General features: G+C 39.4%; 2 long non-coding RNA genes across 2 annotated transcripts; one reads left to right on the top strand and one right to left on the bottom strand.

Annotated features, from left to right (window-relative positions):
- Positions 1-10,965: 10,965 nt before the first annotated feature.
- On the top strand, positions 10,966-12,058 carry LOC146304385 (uncharacterized). The gene is made up of 2 exons (XR_014769390.1): positions 10,966-11,429; positions 11,632-12,058. It is a non-coding gene; the product is annotated as an uncharacterized LOC146304385 (long non-coding RNA).
- Positions 11,632-13,496, bottom strand: LOC146304384 (uncharacterized). The gene is made up of 2 exons (XR_014769389.1): positions 13,412-13,496; positions 11,632-11,894 (listed from the first exon to the last, which is right to left on the bottom strand). It is a non-coding gene; the product is annotated as an uncharacterized LOC146304384 (long non-coding RNA).
- Between the last annotated feature and the right edge of the window lie 926 nt (positions 13,497-14,422).

Below are 14,422 nucleotides of genomic sequence, written 5' to 3'. Positions count from 1 at the left end.
CCTCTTAGTGGACAGGAAAGTGTATCAGGTGGAGCCGTCTGTGTAAGTAACCCTAATCCATTGTACATCTTTTAGGATTAAAACTTACCTACTGAGTGAACTCTGCTGTTCTCTCCTATCAAACATGAAGCAAAGTGCTACACCTATCTTAAATAATTTAAAATTGTTATATTAATCCTCTTTTTCACTTCAAGAACACACCTTATTGGCAAAAACTTAATTTCAAAGACATTCAAAGAGTTCGCTTAATCAAAACAAACAGCAACAAAGTTACAATATAGTTTTTTTTTCTTTCCTCCATATATAGAGCCTGTATGCTGACTGTGGGGATCAAGCTTCACCAAATACCAGTAACTGTATTCCTGATAATGTGCATGACAGTCTTGGATCCATTATTTGAAGTGAAGAAGAATATTCCCTTTTATTGGAAGACAGTCCTGATGAGTCAGTAAATGAGGAATCACATCTTGGAGAAGTCAGTCATGAACAGTTTCCTCTGGAAAATGAAGAGCCACTTTACGCTGGTTCACGACTAACTCAAGCTCAGAGTTTTTCACTTATACTTTCATTTGTTTTGAGACACGGACTCACAGGCATGGCTCTCTCTGATCTCCTAGATTTGATCAATATTCACTGTCCAGAAAACACAAAGTTAACCTCAAAGTATCTGTTCTTAAAGGAGCTTAAGACAGTAGAAGATCACCTACAATATCACATATATTGTCCTAACTGTGAGTACTACATTGGTGACCAGGATAGTGAAGGACAATGTGTTGTATGCCACACAACATGGGATAAAAACAGCTCGTTAAAGAATGGAAACTTCTTTATATACTTACCAATCCAAACACAGTTGGAAAATCTTCTTCAAAGGGAAGATATTGCACATTGTCCCAAGTCAAGAGATGGCACATGTAATTCTGAAACTTATGAAGATATTGGAAGTGGTAAAATGTACGATAATCTGTACAAAATTGGAGGCCCGCTTCACTGTACTCATGGATACTCCTTAACACTCAACTGTGATGGAGTGCCTGTATTCAAATCATCACTCTATGGTATTTGGCCATTATATGGGATTGTAAACGAGCTTCCTTATTCTGTGTGCAAAGAAAATGTTCTACTTTTTGGCTTGTGGTTTGGTGATAAAAAGCCAAATGTTAATACATTTTTAAAGCCGTACAGCTGTACAGGTTGCCATGGTGACTGACTGAGGACCCACACAGCTGCTACGGCTTGGGAGGCAATTTAGAGTGTATTTCTAGAGAAAAGTCCCTCTCAAACTCCAGCCGTTTAACAAAAAAACGTAAATGCTACAGCTAAAAACCGCATACAGTGAGCGAGAGGACGATAAGCCGAACGTGAAGGTGCAAATTTTATTTCTGTGGTGTGAAAAATGAGGCCAGCAGAGTGATGGAAAAAACAGGGATCATCTGCTTTCTTCCAGAAATGTTGGCTCTCGCTTAACATGGGATCGAATGGGGCGGCCAGTTGCACTTGTTGCCCTTTCAGATCCTGCTGAGCCCAAACCATTTGTCCGTTGGCTTCGGCGGTCACACCTCTGTGACCGGCACGGCTTTTCCTACAAAATCATGTAAAATTTGTGTATGTAGAGTGAACGGTGTGGCCACAGCGGCAAGTTAAAGAGAAAATTTCTGGATGATTTTGTAGCCGCTCTCCACTCTAGCGATGACATCACCCACTCTAGCTCTAACGACCGCACGCAATACACACCCATTGTAAAGTCTGAGAAGAGATGAAAATTTCATGTTTTTTAAACTGCTGCTGTGGAAAAACTAAAAGAGATATTGAAAATCTGAATTAGGGACTGAAAGTCCACGGGATTGTACGCGTTTGAGAGTTGGAATGGAGTTTCTACGTGAATGTATGAGTTCATGGCGACAGGGTGAAGTCGAGCGAGTTTGAAGGATTTTCTCATTGACTTCCATTATAACAAAGTTTCAGAAAACAGTGAATAATTTTTAAAGTTTGAACGGGATTAAAAAGTTGAAACAAACATAAAAAGTCAGCGAAATGTTGAATATTTTCCAGTTTGAATGGGGTTTCTAGCTGAAAGTATGAATTGGTAGTCAGTGTTTGAAAAAATTCCGTAATTCATTTTCAATGGGAAAGCCGTTCGGAAAAAACCTGGAATATCTCGGAAAGTATGAATGTTATGGCTTAGAAAAATCATAGCGCCATTGTCCTAATTCAGTTGAATGCTTTGACTTTGAATAGTTTGAATCGGTTGAAGTTTGTGGAACAAGAAGCGTTACAAAGTTTTTTTTGAATGGGATTTAATAGGGATCGGAATTTTAATGTGGAATTTTTTTCGGACAATATTAATGCTATGAATGAAAGCCTTCCGAGCAATAATGTCCTAATGAAGCTGAATAAGGAAAACTTCAGTTGAAGTATGCTGAAGTTACACAATGACGAAAACGCGGGGGAAAAATAATAATAACTAGAAAAGCAATTTCTGAAGAAATTGCAGGTGTGAATGCCTCAAGCTGAAGCCAAACTGCAATGCCGCCTTGAATAAAATGAAGTCTGAAAGATTCGAATGTGTGAATGTTTGTCGAAAGGCTGACGCCACACCGAATAGCTGCCTGCATGATATAAGAGGTTTGAATTATGTGAAACGTTTGAACGCTTGTAGAAAGGCTGACGCCACACCGAATAGCTGTCTGAATGATATAAGGTTTAAATTATGTATAATATTTGAATACTAGTTAAAAACTTAAAGTCACACTGAATAGCTGCCATGAAAATAGAGCATTTGAATTTAGTGAAATATTTGAATTTTTATTTGAAACATTGAAACCACTCTGAATAGCTGCACTGACAATGAATAAATATTTGAATTATGTAGAATATTTGAATATTAGTTAAAAAGTTAAAGTCACACTGAATAGCTGCCATGAAAATAAATTAATATTTGAATTTAGTAAAATATTTGAATTTTTATTGAAACACTGAAAGCACTCTTGAATATTAAATAATAAAGAATTTTGGTAGTAGAAGAACAAAGGGTTTGAATGCTTGCAGCATTCACACCCAACTAGAGTGGAATTTCAGCGGCATACTTTTGAGATAGAAAAAAAACACCACCAATCGGTCGCAAACCCGCGACTCCCACGTAACAGCGCACCACAAACGCCACTACCCTACACCAGTACACATAACAATGGCTAGACTTTTCTCATACAAGTAAGCATCGCATATGATGCTATCGTGATACTGTATTTTGTTGATGCTGAGGATACATTGTCACAGCAAGGACAGTACACGGCAGGGAGTCCAAATAACATACTTTTGACTCGAAAGAGCATCATTAACCAGTCGGGAAACAACTACAGTGTCATTTCAGCGACATACTTCTGAGTCAGAAAAAGAGCATCACTAACCGGTCGCGAACTCTAAACTCCGACGTGACAGCACAACTAGAGTGACATTTTGGCGACAGTCTAACACACAAACAACTGTCCCACCGCTGCACGTGAGAAAGCTGGCGAGCATAGGTAAAATTAGGGTAATCCCTATGTTTTCACAGTCCTATATATATAGTCATATACATGGTTCGAATTACGGGGGAGCTGAAGGGAGCTCGGCTCACCTGAAAAGGGCATGAGCTCCTCTGAAAGCATCATCTGAGACGTTTAGGGGGAGCTCAAAAAACTGTCCATATTTGTGTTACAAATTTCATCATGGATTAAAGCTGGCATCCATCCGCAACATCCTGAGTTACAGCGCGGAAAACAAAGGAAGAAGACCCCAGGCCGCTATGGTTGCTCCAGACATAAGGTAAGAATCAGGGAATTACTTGCTTGGGGTGTGCGTTTGTGATGACTGGTATTGACATATGAGTCTGTTCCCGAACAAAGATGCAACGGATTTTGTCCTAATGAGATTGACTCAATATAGTGTTTAATGTTTCAGCACTGTGGACAGCGCTGTTTGTGTGCCGCCTGACTGGAGGCCACTTAGTTCGGTTTCTTAACGTGCTTGCCCAGTGGTTGTGAAAAGAACTTTAAACCCTGATTCAGTTTTTCTTTTCTTTTTTGTAGCAATCCACAGACAGAAGTGAAACGTCAGGAAAGTGAAGGGACAGCGACAGAGCGACAGAGAGTGAAAGGAGGAGAGAGAGAGGGCTGACGCTGTTTTATTTTCATTTATTTCGTTAAAAACAAGTTTGTTAAATACTGCTCACCTTTTTGTTTAAATAATGGGCTGTTCTTGAAGGGGTGTTAATGAGAAGCAGAAAGCTGTTATCTGTATCCCCCTTGCTTTCATGATTTTGTGTTTGTTTTCTCTGATTGGGCTATTAAATGTCTTCATTGATTCTTATGTTGTTGTATGTTATTTTGCCTCTATGAAATGTTACTGACAGTATTAACTACCTGTCATAGTAATAGTATAATGCTGCGGCCTTATATGTATGCGTGTGCATGTGACCAGTTAAGTGGTTGTGTGCACAGGAAAGTAGTGCTCCCCCAAAAGCCACTGTGTAATTCGAACCGTGGTCATATAAGAATATGTACTTCTGATTATGCCATGCACTGTCCCTTTAAAGCCAAGGTAAGATGAAAACAGACTGAGCGTACACTATCAATGTATGACTGTATCTAGGCATCTAGACGGTTTTGGTGTGAGCTGCAGAGTTTTGGACATGTCGGCCGACGAGACGTCTGTCTTCTCTCCAGCATGATGGAACCAGACGACACTCGGCTTGTGGTGCTCATCCAGCTCCATTGTCTTGGAGAGAAGGCAGACATCTCTATGACCGCCAGCTCCAAAACTCTGCAGCTCACAGCAAAGCCGTCTAGATGGAGCATTACAGGTAAGAGGAAAAATATGTACTTTTGATTATGCCATGGACTGTCCCTTTAAAGCCAAGGTAAGATGGAAACAGACTGAGCGTACACTATCAATGTATGACTGTATCTAGACGGTTTTGGTGTGAGCTGCAGAGTTTTGGACATGTCGGCCGACGAGACGTCTGTCTTCTCTCCAACATGATGGAACCAGACGACACTCGGCTTGTGGTGCTCATCCAGTTCCATTGTCTTGGAGAGAAGGCAGACATCTCTATGGCAGCCAGCTCCAAAACTCTGCAGCTCACAGCAAAACCGTCTAGATGGATACACAGCATTACAGGTAAGAGGAAAAATATGTACTTTTGATTATGCCATGGACTGTCCCTTAAAAGCCAAGGTAAGATGGAAACAGATTGAGTGTACACTGGATGTGGCAGCACGACTAGAGTGACATTTTGGCGACAGTCTAAGACACAAACAACTGTCCCACCACTGCACATGAGAAAGCTGGTGAGCATAGGTAAAATTAGGGTAATCCCTATGTTTTCACAGTCCTATGTTCCCACATTTCAAAGATTTTTTTTTCTTCAAAATTAGGGTTAGGGTCAGGGTTAGACACAGACACACACACACACATACTTTTCTCTATTATACATTTAGATTACTTCCATTACTTGGAAATTTGGGAACACAGGGCTCTGGGGACATAGAGCTGTGGGAACATAGACATGCCCCTGTAAAATTTTAAAAATTTTATTTATTTTTCAAAATATGATAATAACAATCATTACACTGCTTTGTTAGATACTAAATTCTGATTGGCCAGAATTGGTCAGCATTCTGAGGCACATTATGTCTATATAGGACACCATTGCTATGTATATTAGACTGTCAGTTCTGATCATTGACTCTGTCTTAAACTATTGTTATTTTTAAATAACTAACCTTGTAATAGAAATGATAATGTATAGTGAGTGGATCATTATGATTGATCATATCTATCTATATCCAGTGGTGTGAAGTTAGACCAGAACTATTTTACCAAACAGGAGACTGCCTCTTCCAGCAAGAGGGTCAAGGGGTAAGGAAGGAAAAACAAAGCAAAACCAAAACACACACATATTAGTGGGGGACTGCAGTAATATCAGTCAATACACAGGATAGAGCATGGTTTCAGCAGAATAAAGATACATCAGAACTGGGGTTGTAAATTTTTCTTTAGTTATAGATATGATTGAATGAACAATTGTTTATAAAGAACATTATTTGATAAAGATTTAAATGATTAAAAGAACATATTATTTATAAAGAACATTAATTGATAAAGATTTAAATGATTAAAAGAACATATTATTTATAAAAAACATCAATTGATAAAGATTTAGATGATTAAAAGAACATATTATTTATAAAAAACATTAATTGATAAAGATTTAAATGATTGAAAGAACATATTATTTATAAAAAACATTAATTGATAAAGATTTAAATGATTGAAAGAACATATTATTTATAAAGAAGGTTAATTCATAAAAAAAACAATTTAAATGAACATCAATAAAAACAATAACGGGGGGGGTGGGGGGTGGGGGGTGGGGGGAGAGTACAGGAGGTCTTTTCAGTCTTTTACTGAAAAGACCTCCTGTACTATTCCATCTGTGTAGCACAGTGTGATCTTTTGTCCAGGTATGGTGACCGCTGGGTCTTCAAATGTGGTCTCCCACACGCTTGCAGGAACCACTCGTGGGGTCTCGCTGGTGTCCAGCAGCTCCACCTCATCGTCATCAAATCTGATACCCAAGACTGTTATATCCACAAGCCCAGAGAAAAGCTATAGAGAATAAAGACATGATTTAGTCATTACTACATGGACTACTGATCTTAAATGATGTCAAGTAAGATATAAGTACTGAAGGTGGAATCAGTACAATACATTTTGTCATTTACTTGCCTCGACCTCAGTCTGTGAGGTGCTGTGGATGGCCTTGCCATAGGGGGGTATATTTTTGGCCTTCATATGCGTCAGTTTGAGTGGCATTCCGATCTCCACATTGGTGATGTTGGCCTCCCGCCACAGTATCACTTTCATATCTGTGTCTCCCTGCAATAATGAAAAAGAGTTTACTTGCTGCCAAAATGTGATTGAGACACTTGCATCTATATTTAACTCTATTAATGTGACTATTTCAGTATGTATGATATTTACCAAAACAATCAACATGTTTTAAAAGTAACAATTAAGCTTCTTTCATGAAGGGAGCATCATTTTAATAATTCCCTACCTCCCTCAGACGCACAGTTCGCACAGGGTAAGGAAGCCCCTGTGGTGGGTAGATTGTCTGGACAGGATCGATCTAAAAAAGACAGAGAAAACACATTAAATCATCAATGTACTGTCTAGACGGATACACAGCATTACAGGTAAGAGGAAAAATATGTACTTTTGGTTATGCCATGGACTGTCCCTTTAAAGCCAAGGTAAGATGGAAACAGACTGAGCGTACACTATCAATGTATGACTGCATCTAGACGGTTTTGGTGTGAGCTGCAGAGTTTTGGACATGTCGGCCGACGAGACGTCTGTCTTCTCTCCAACATGATGGAACCAGACGACACTCGGCTTGTGGTTGCTCATCCAGTTCCATTGTCTTGGAGAGAAGGCAGACATCTCTATGACCGCCAGCTCCAAAACTCTGCAGCTCACAGCAAAACCGTCTAGATGGATACAAAGCATTATGTGTATATATTTTAGTCAGAATGCAAAACTTTTAATTCTAATGTAGAATTTGATTGTGTTATGAAAATCTCCAAAAACTTACATGTGCAATTGAACCCCCCACAGCGTCACTTCTTTTGAGTCTGGCCAGATTAACGTCTTTGCCTCATGCTCGAGCTCCTTCGACACAGGGATGTCGGCACACATGTATATTTTTTGTGCTTTTTGTGCAAAGGAAGTTGTTGGGGCCGTATTTTCCCACTTCATAACCTCTGAATATATACGATCTTCCTACTTCCACTTGTGTTGTCAACTCCTTAAACAATGTGAATTTATAGGCAGCTTGTCCGTCTGAGACAGCTGCCACAGTGTTTGTGTGCACACTGTCTGGCTTTGCTTTTCCTCCACGTATTGTCCAGTGTTGGACTTTCTTCATCTGTTTAATTGCCGTTACTTTTAATTTAATTGATTTCATGTTTGTAGTTGCAGAGCCCTTAAACCTTGTTTGTGGTTGCTCCATTCTGAAACAACAGACAAGAAACACATGGACACACAAATGGTTTTATAAAGCAATGCAGTATTAATTTAATAAAATAATAAACACACAATAACATGTTAACCTGTTAAACAGTCAAAGCAAGTGTGTAACTTTTAGTAACATCTTTGATATTAATGGCTTATTCTACGGTAGTGATGGGAATTCCGGCTCTTTTTAGCGAGCTGGTTCTTTTGGCTCGGCTCCCTAAAAAGAGCCGGCTCTTTCGGCTCCCAAGTGGCTCCTCAGATTTTTTGTTGCTCAAATTAATTTATTACCCAAAATAATGTAAAATCAATTACTAATGGAAAAATCATACATTATATCAAATGTTTATTATTTATATGGCTTAATTTATACACTCAACATACTCAACATGGAGAGTACTACAATATTAAGCAGAGTGCTTAATTTTGACAACAACCACCACATATTATATTAATTACTAATTTTCTGTGTAATTGTAATATTTAACACTGGATATATTAGTCTTCTGTTGTGCAATGAAGTTTTAATCTGTCAACAAGCAGATATTTTGTCTGATAATAATAAAGATTATATATATGACTTATATATGACTTGGTTTTACAAGGCAGATAAAAGAACAGATGTTACATGTATCAGAAGGGGGATCTCTTTTATTTTAACTTCAATCAGCGATCAAGAACACACTTTATTTCTTCAGCTGTGATTGTGGTCTGCAGACTACAGGTAACCTACAGGTGGTCTCTTCCTCTATTCTCTCTGAACTCTGTTGAAAACTGTCCAACTTGACTGTAGATTTTCGTCTCCACTTCCTGCAGCCGCCGCCTGATCTTATCTACTTTCCAGGCGAGGCGCAGTTCATCTCAAACAAGTGTATTTTCTCACCTTTCAAGCGTGTTGTCTCTGTCTGTAGCGCATGTTCTCTCTCGTCTCCCTCCCACTTGCTTATGTGCTCACTGTGTTGTGTGTCTATAACCCCTCCCCTCCCCCTTCAACTCAGTGTGGACACACACACACGCCACCAATCATGTGCGACTTTAACAGAATAAAAGAGGAGAAAAAAACAAATCGGCTCCCAATCAAGAGCCGGTTCCCGTCGTTCACTTCAAAGAGCCGGCTCTAAGATCCGGATCGTTCGCGACCGACACATCACTATTCTACGGTAATGCGGACATTAGCATTTTTAGTTTAGGATGACTTTATAATAATAAAAACATACTTATGAATAACATATTCCATTTCTGCCCATAAATCCTAGTAAATATTACACACTGCACCTTCAATAAACTCTTTATGAGGTGATGATATTGCACACTCCGTACACTAGAAGGTGCCATGTGCCTTTCACGTTGGTTAGTATCACGCTCTTAAACAAACAAAGTACTGCACTTCTGGATCAGTTTGAGCTGCAGACAGGAGAGACAGTGAGACCACTTGGGCCTTGTTCACAGATGGAGGTGCATTCTGCGTCTTGCGGCTGCATGCATGGCCTGTTGCATGTAGGGACTGAAGCTATGCAAGATAAAACTACGCAGGTAAGACACTGAAGTAACTGTAGCTTGCCACTTGTTAATGTTCGGTTAAGGTGACTGTAGAGTGAAGATGTGGTGTTTACAGAGCTTATTCGGACTCAAATGTTAGGAGAACGGTTAAAGGGGACATATTATGCAAAATGCACTTTTTCAAGGTTTTCCAGTGAAAATATGTGTCCCCAGCCTGCCTTCAGACTCCCCTGATATGAGAACAATCCTCTCTCTCCCTCTCTTGCTTGCTCCACCTTTCAGTGAATGTCGGCCAAAACGCTCCGTTTAGATTTGTGCCCGGCTGTGATGTCATAGCCGGGCAAGCGCCTCCTCTGAGCCGGAGACACTCCCTGTGCTGCGTGTCTGTGCCGCCCACTGAAAACCTACGAGTCCACCTCCCGGTCGCCATTTTTTTCTCCGTAAACGCTACACAGGCAAACTGAGATGTTGAAGGCACAAGGAAAGCACAACAAGTCCTCTGTTGTTGGCTGCAGGAACGAGCACAAATGTCTGCATTTACTCCCGTCATATGACCCACAGAAGACCCAGTGGATTAATTTATTAATTTTATTTTTAAGTAAAATGTCCTCACAACACCAGTAAAGTGTTGCGTGTGTGTGCGGGTGCTAACCATTTTACTTCGGACTGCTTCTTCATCGACGGTCGGTACAAAGCAGGATTTACTTCAAAACTGAAGCTCAAGGATGGATCAGTACCGACTGTGACATAACTGCTGACATGGCAGCGGTAAGTTCTATCATCTTTATGCTGCTTTACTGTGTATTTAGCCACTCATCCTGCCGTTAGCATCGCGGCTAATATGTGTAGCATCTACTGTGTGCTCACACGCTGGAGTATAATATTGAGGGAGAGTCATGATAATCTGTGTGAACATTAAGCCTCATATGAAGCCAGTTAACTAAACAGAATAGTAAATTGGATGCTGGTGACTGTTTTTCATGTCAGTTTTTGTGTGACTTCATGCTGCTGGGTTTGTGTTATCGACTCTGTTGTTATGGACGCGTCCTCTCTCCTCTGCCTGCTGTGTAACTTAGATTAGCATCAAGCTGCTAACTGTCTCATACCTGAAATGAGCGACCTGCTGCAAAATCAAGCCGAGAAACTTGAATTCAGACTAAATCAGGCGTTGTGATTAGCGCAGGTATGCAGTTGTGTTTATCTGTGCTTAGAATGTAAGAATCAATATAATCAGAAAAATAAGTTTAATTTCTCCGGTTCAACAGCTTCCTCACCGACACCACCCCCTCCTCTATTCAGTGTTTACGGTGCTTCAACACTGATGCGCTAAAGGACGACAGTACAGTAACAGTAGTCCTGCATTATATTACAAACAAGACAGTGGGGGGTGCAGGACATGCAGGAGAGGGACACGTCCATAATGACGACTGTTTTGCTTTGATATCAATACAATTCATAAAATCATGTGACTACTCACTTTTTACTCACAAAAACGGCATAGTAACAATGACCAAGTCACACTCATCAGCTGTTATTATAAATATATTAGGCAATAGCAGTGTATGATTGCATATATTGTCTCAGTGGCATTTGAAAGACTCTTGGTGTTTCCATTTCTTGGAATGCTGTGCAGGTAAATGAAAGTGTGGTTACATTTAATTTGTAAAAAATACTTACTGTTGTTCATTATTTACATCTTTGATTTTCTCTGTACTGCTGTACTTTCAGACTCTGCCTGGCTGTCATGTATTACAGTGAACCTGCTGACAAACCACACATCACATCTGGTGGAGACCAACTCTTCAAAGTGCACTTCCCAAAGACCATGAGAGGAGCCTGCAGAACAAAACCAGTGAAGACTGAGCCCATGATTTGTAAGTGTTACATTCTTTTATTTGTAACTAAAATAAGTCATGTACATGTTGTATTTACTGTATCACTGTAACAGTTGTTGCAAAGGTTTCAACAAAAAATAGAAATAAAATAGAAAATTAGTAACTTATATAAATACACACATAAACATAATGCACTGACTTTTTTGAAGTTTAAACAAAATCTTTCTGCAATATTGCACAGGATATGTGGCCGACTTAATGGACCCCATCTTTGAGAAAGTGTTTCCGGACCCGGTGCCAGACAGGGATGAAGATCCAGAGGACATGAGTCCACAGTATGAGGAGCCAGACAAGGAGAAGGTCATCGCCAGCTGTGTGTCCTGGTTCAACTAAGAGGAGGTCTGAATCCAACATAGAGGCCCTGGGCGTCAGGAAACATGGCGCAAATCCTAAGAACCAGACAGGCTTTGACAAGGAGTGACGAGGAAACCTATAGGCTGATACCTGTAACGAATGAAACATATGGAAAAGATGTCCAGTTAACAGTTAAGCCTCAAATGGATTCAGTGAATCTTTCAGTTTACTGTCATGGATGATAGGTACATCATTTGACATGTTATACGATGTGATATATGCGATTCAATAAATGCCTCACAGTATGTGTAAAACTTCTCCTGTTAAGTCATGTTTAATATGAACAGTATCTGTTTATTTTGGGGTGTGCTTCTCCATTCATGGTGTTTAGTGAACACTGTAATGTTATGCCAACTTAAGTAATGTAAAGCAAACTGTAAAAAATCTGACATATTTATCTTCAAAAATACAACTAACAATATTGTGAAAATCTTTTCTGTGAGTGTCATGAAATAAACCCTGACAGGATGATGCAGGACCCTGACACAAAACAGAGTGTCTTACTTCATTCTGAAGAGGTTTATTTTACAATACTGACCTGCTCACTGTACATTATCCTGCTCAATATACAATGACTTATCACAATCAGATATACTTTATTGATCCCAGGAGGGAAATTGGTAGTGTTACAGTTAAACTCATTCAAGGAAGACTGGAATATAAGTATATACATATATTTCTACAAATATAAGCATATAGAATATAGAAATTAAGATAAAAATATTCTGTAGAGATAAAGCTTTTAAGAAATAAAAATAAAATATTAGTTAACATGTGCATTGTGAATTAAACTATATACAACAGTAGAAAAAAAAACTAAGACGTGTAAGAATATGTAAACATGCATTTGTATGTAAGTGATGTACAACAATATATACAGCAGTGGTACACATACTAGTGTAAAACAGTATGCTGAAGATAGGGACAAGTGTTATAGGATACATGTATTATAATAAGAGCATTGGTTGATTTAAATGCTCATATAAATAAATTCATCCAGAGTCTATTCTAAGATTTGTTGTGAGCATATCCACAAAATTTAGAAAAATGTAAATATTTCAACAAAATATTAGGCCTATGAAATTCAAACCTGAAAGACATTAGACAAGCTGTGATGGATGAGCAGGAAGCTTTGGCAAATTTCAAATACATAATATAGGAACAGGTAAATAGTTGCACATTATGTGGAGACGGAGCACAGTGTAGTTTACAAACCACTGCACACAGCCTTGACGTCTGAAAACTGATGATAAAATGATAATAAATTCTAAAACAAGTTCAGTATTATGATTAAAAAAATGTGGCTACATAAAGGACTATTTTGATAGTCATCTCTGCAGAGAATATTGGAAAACAAAGATAATTATTGTCAGCAATCGTCAAAATATGTTAGTAATTGGGACACCTGTAACACTTGTAGAGGTCCTTTGAGTATTAACGTGTCTCACCGGAGACATGACGGTTAACTATATTCACAAATTATAATGTCACTTATTCGCCAAAATTACAGTTAGCATTAGCTACCGAGCTAGTTACATTTTAACGTTGAACCAACACACACATCGACTAACTGTAAAGTATCAAGACACACAAAGTTGTAGACTTACCATTCAGACACGTCCGGCAACATCCGCAGTGTTTGAATTTCTGCAGGAGCCTCCTCTGGATCAAAATTAGATGTTTAAAATCTACCATGTCTGACAGCAGCCATGTCCGTCATGGTGTTCAGTGTAAACATAGCAGGCAGGACCGGCTGATTCAAGCCACGCCCACCACCAGAGAGGGGCGTGACTAGTCACAGCTCATTTGCATTTAAAGCTACAGGCACAGAAACAGCTCGTTTTGAGAGAGGCTGAAATAGAGGGGTATAAAGACACGCTGATCTGCATGATCCGAGTGGTGTTTTATGAAACAAACTTCGAAAGCATGTTTTGAGGACCTCTGAGACTTATAAAAACTTATCAGAAAGGGGCATAATATGAGACCTTTAAAGTAAAAGTGCATAACTGTTCTGAGCCCCTCCATCCTCAGCCTACTCCTCTTCGTGATTGCTCCACATATATTCCCCCGGTGTTAACCCATGATTTACAGAATGTGTCCCTTTGCATGCAAGGCGTAGGAACAAATCAGCATGAAAGTTTAGGACACAGCAGCTGTCTGAAATCCGTGCAGATCGGTCTAATGAAGTCTCCGTTGCCTGAGAGAGTGTACTTGGTCTGTGGGAATAATGCTTATAGCTGTGTGCCCTACGATGACGCTTCTGGAACATGTTATCTGGCCTATCTAGTCCCTTTGATTAGAGAAGTAGATTCGTCTGAAATAGCCGCATTGTATCCCCCTTTACATAAACACAGGAGGGAGTTGTCTAGCCTCCAACGGGTAGCAGGTATCATTCTCCCCTTCTATGGTGTCTATGTCACTCAACAAGAGCTTATATCCCTGTCCAAAGTGCTAGAAAACCACCTTAATGTCTCTAATAAAGCTATGTTAGCAGAACACAAGGAGCTGCAGGAAGTAAAGACAGTGGTATTGCAAAATCGTATGGCACTAGACTTGTTACTAGCTGCTCAGGGTGGAACCTGTAAAGTCATCGGTACTGAGTGTTGTTCTTATATTTC

The sequence above is a fragment of the Lutjanus erythropterus genome, unplaced genomic scaffold (genome assembly GCF_056507025.1).
Source record: "Lutjanus erythropterus isolate fLutEry1 unplaced genomic scaffold, fLutEry1.hap2 Scaffold_155, whole genome shotgun sequence".
NCBI classification, from domain to species: Eukaryota; Metazoa; Chordata; class Actinopteri; order Lutjaniformes; family Lutjanidae; genus Lutjanus; species Lutjanus erythropterus.
Note: the sequence above shows the minus strand (reverse complement) of the source record. Positions and strands in the feature narration are given on the sequence as shown.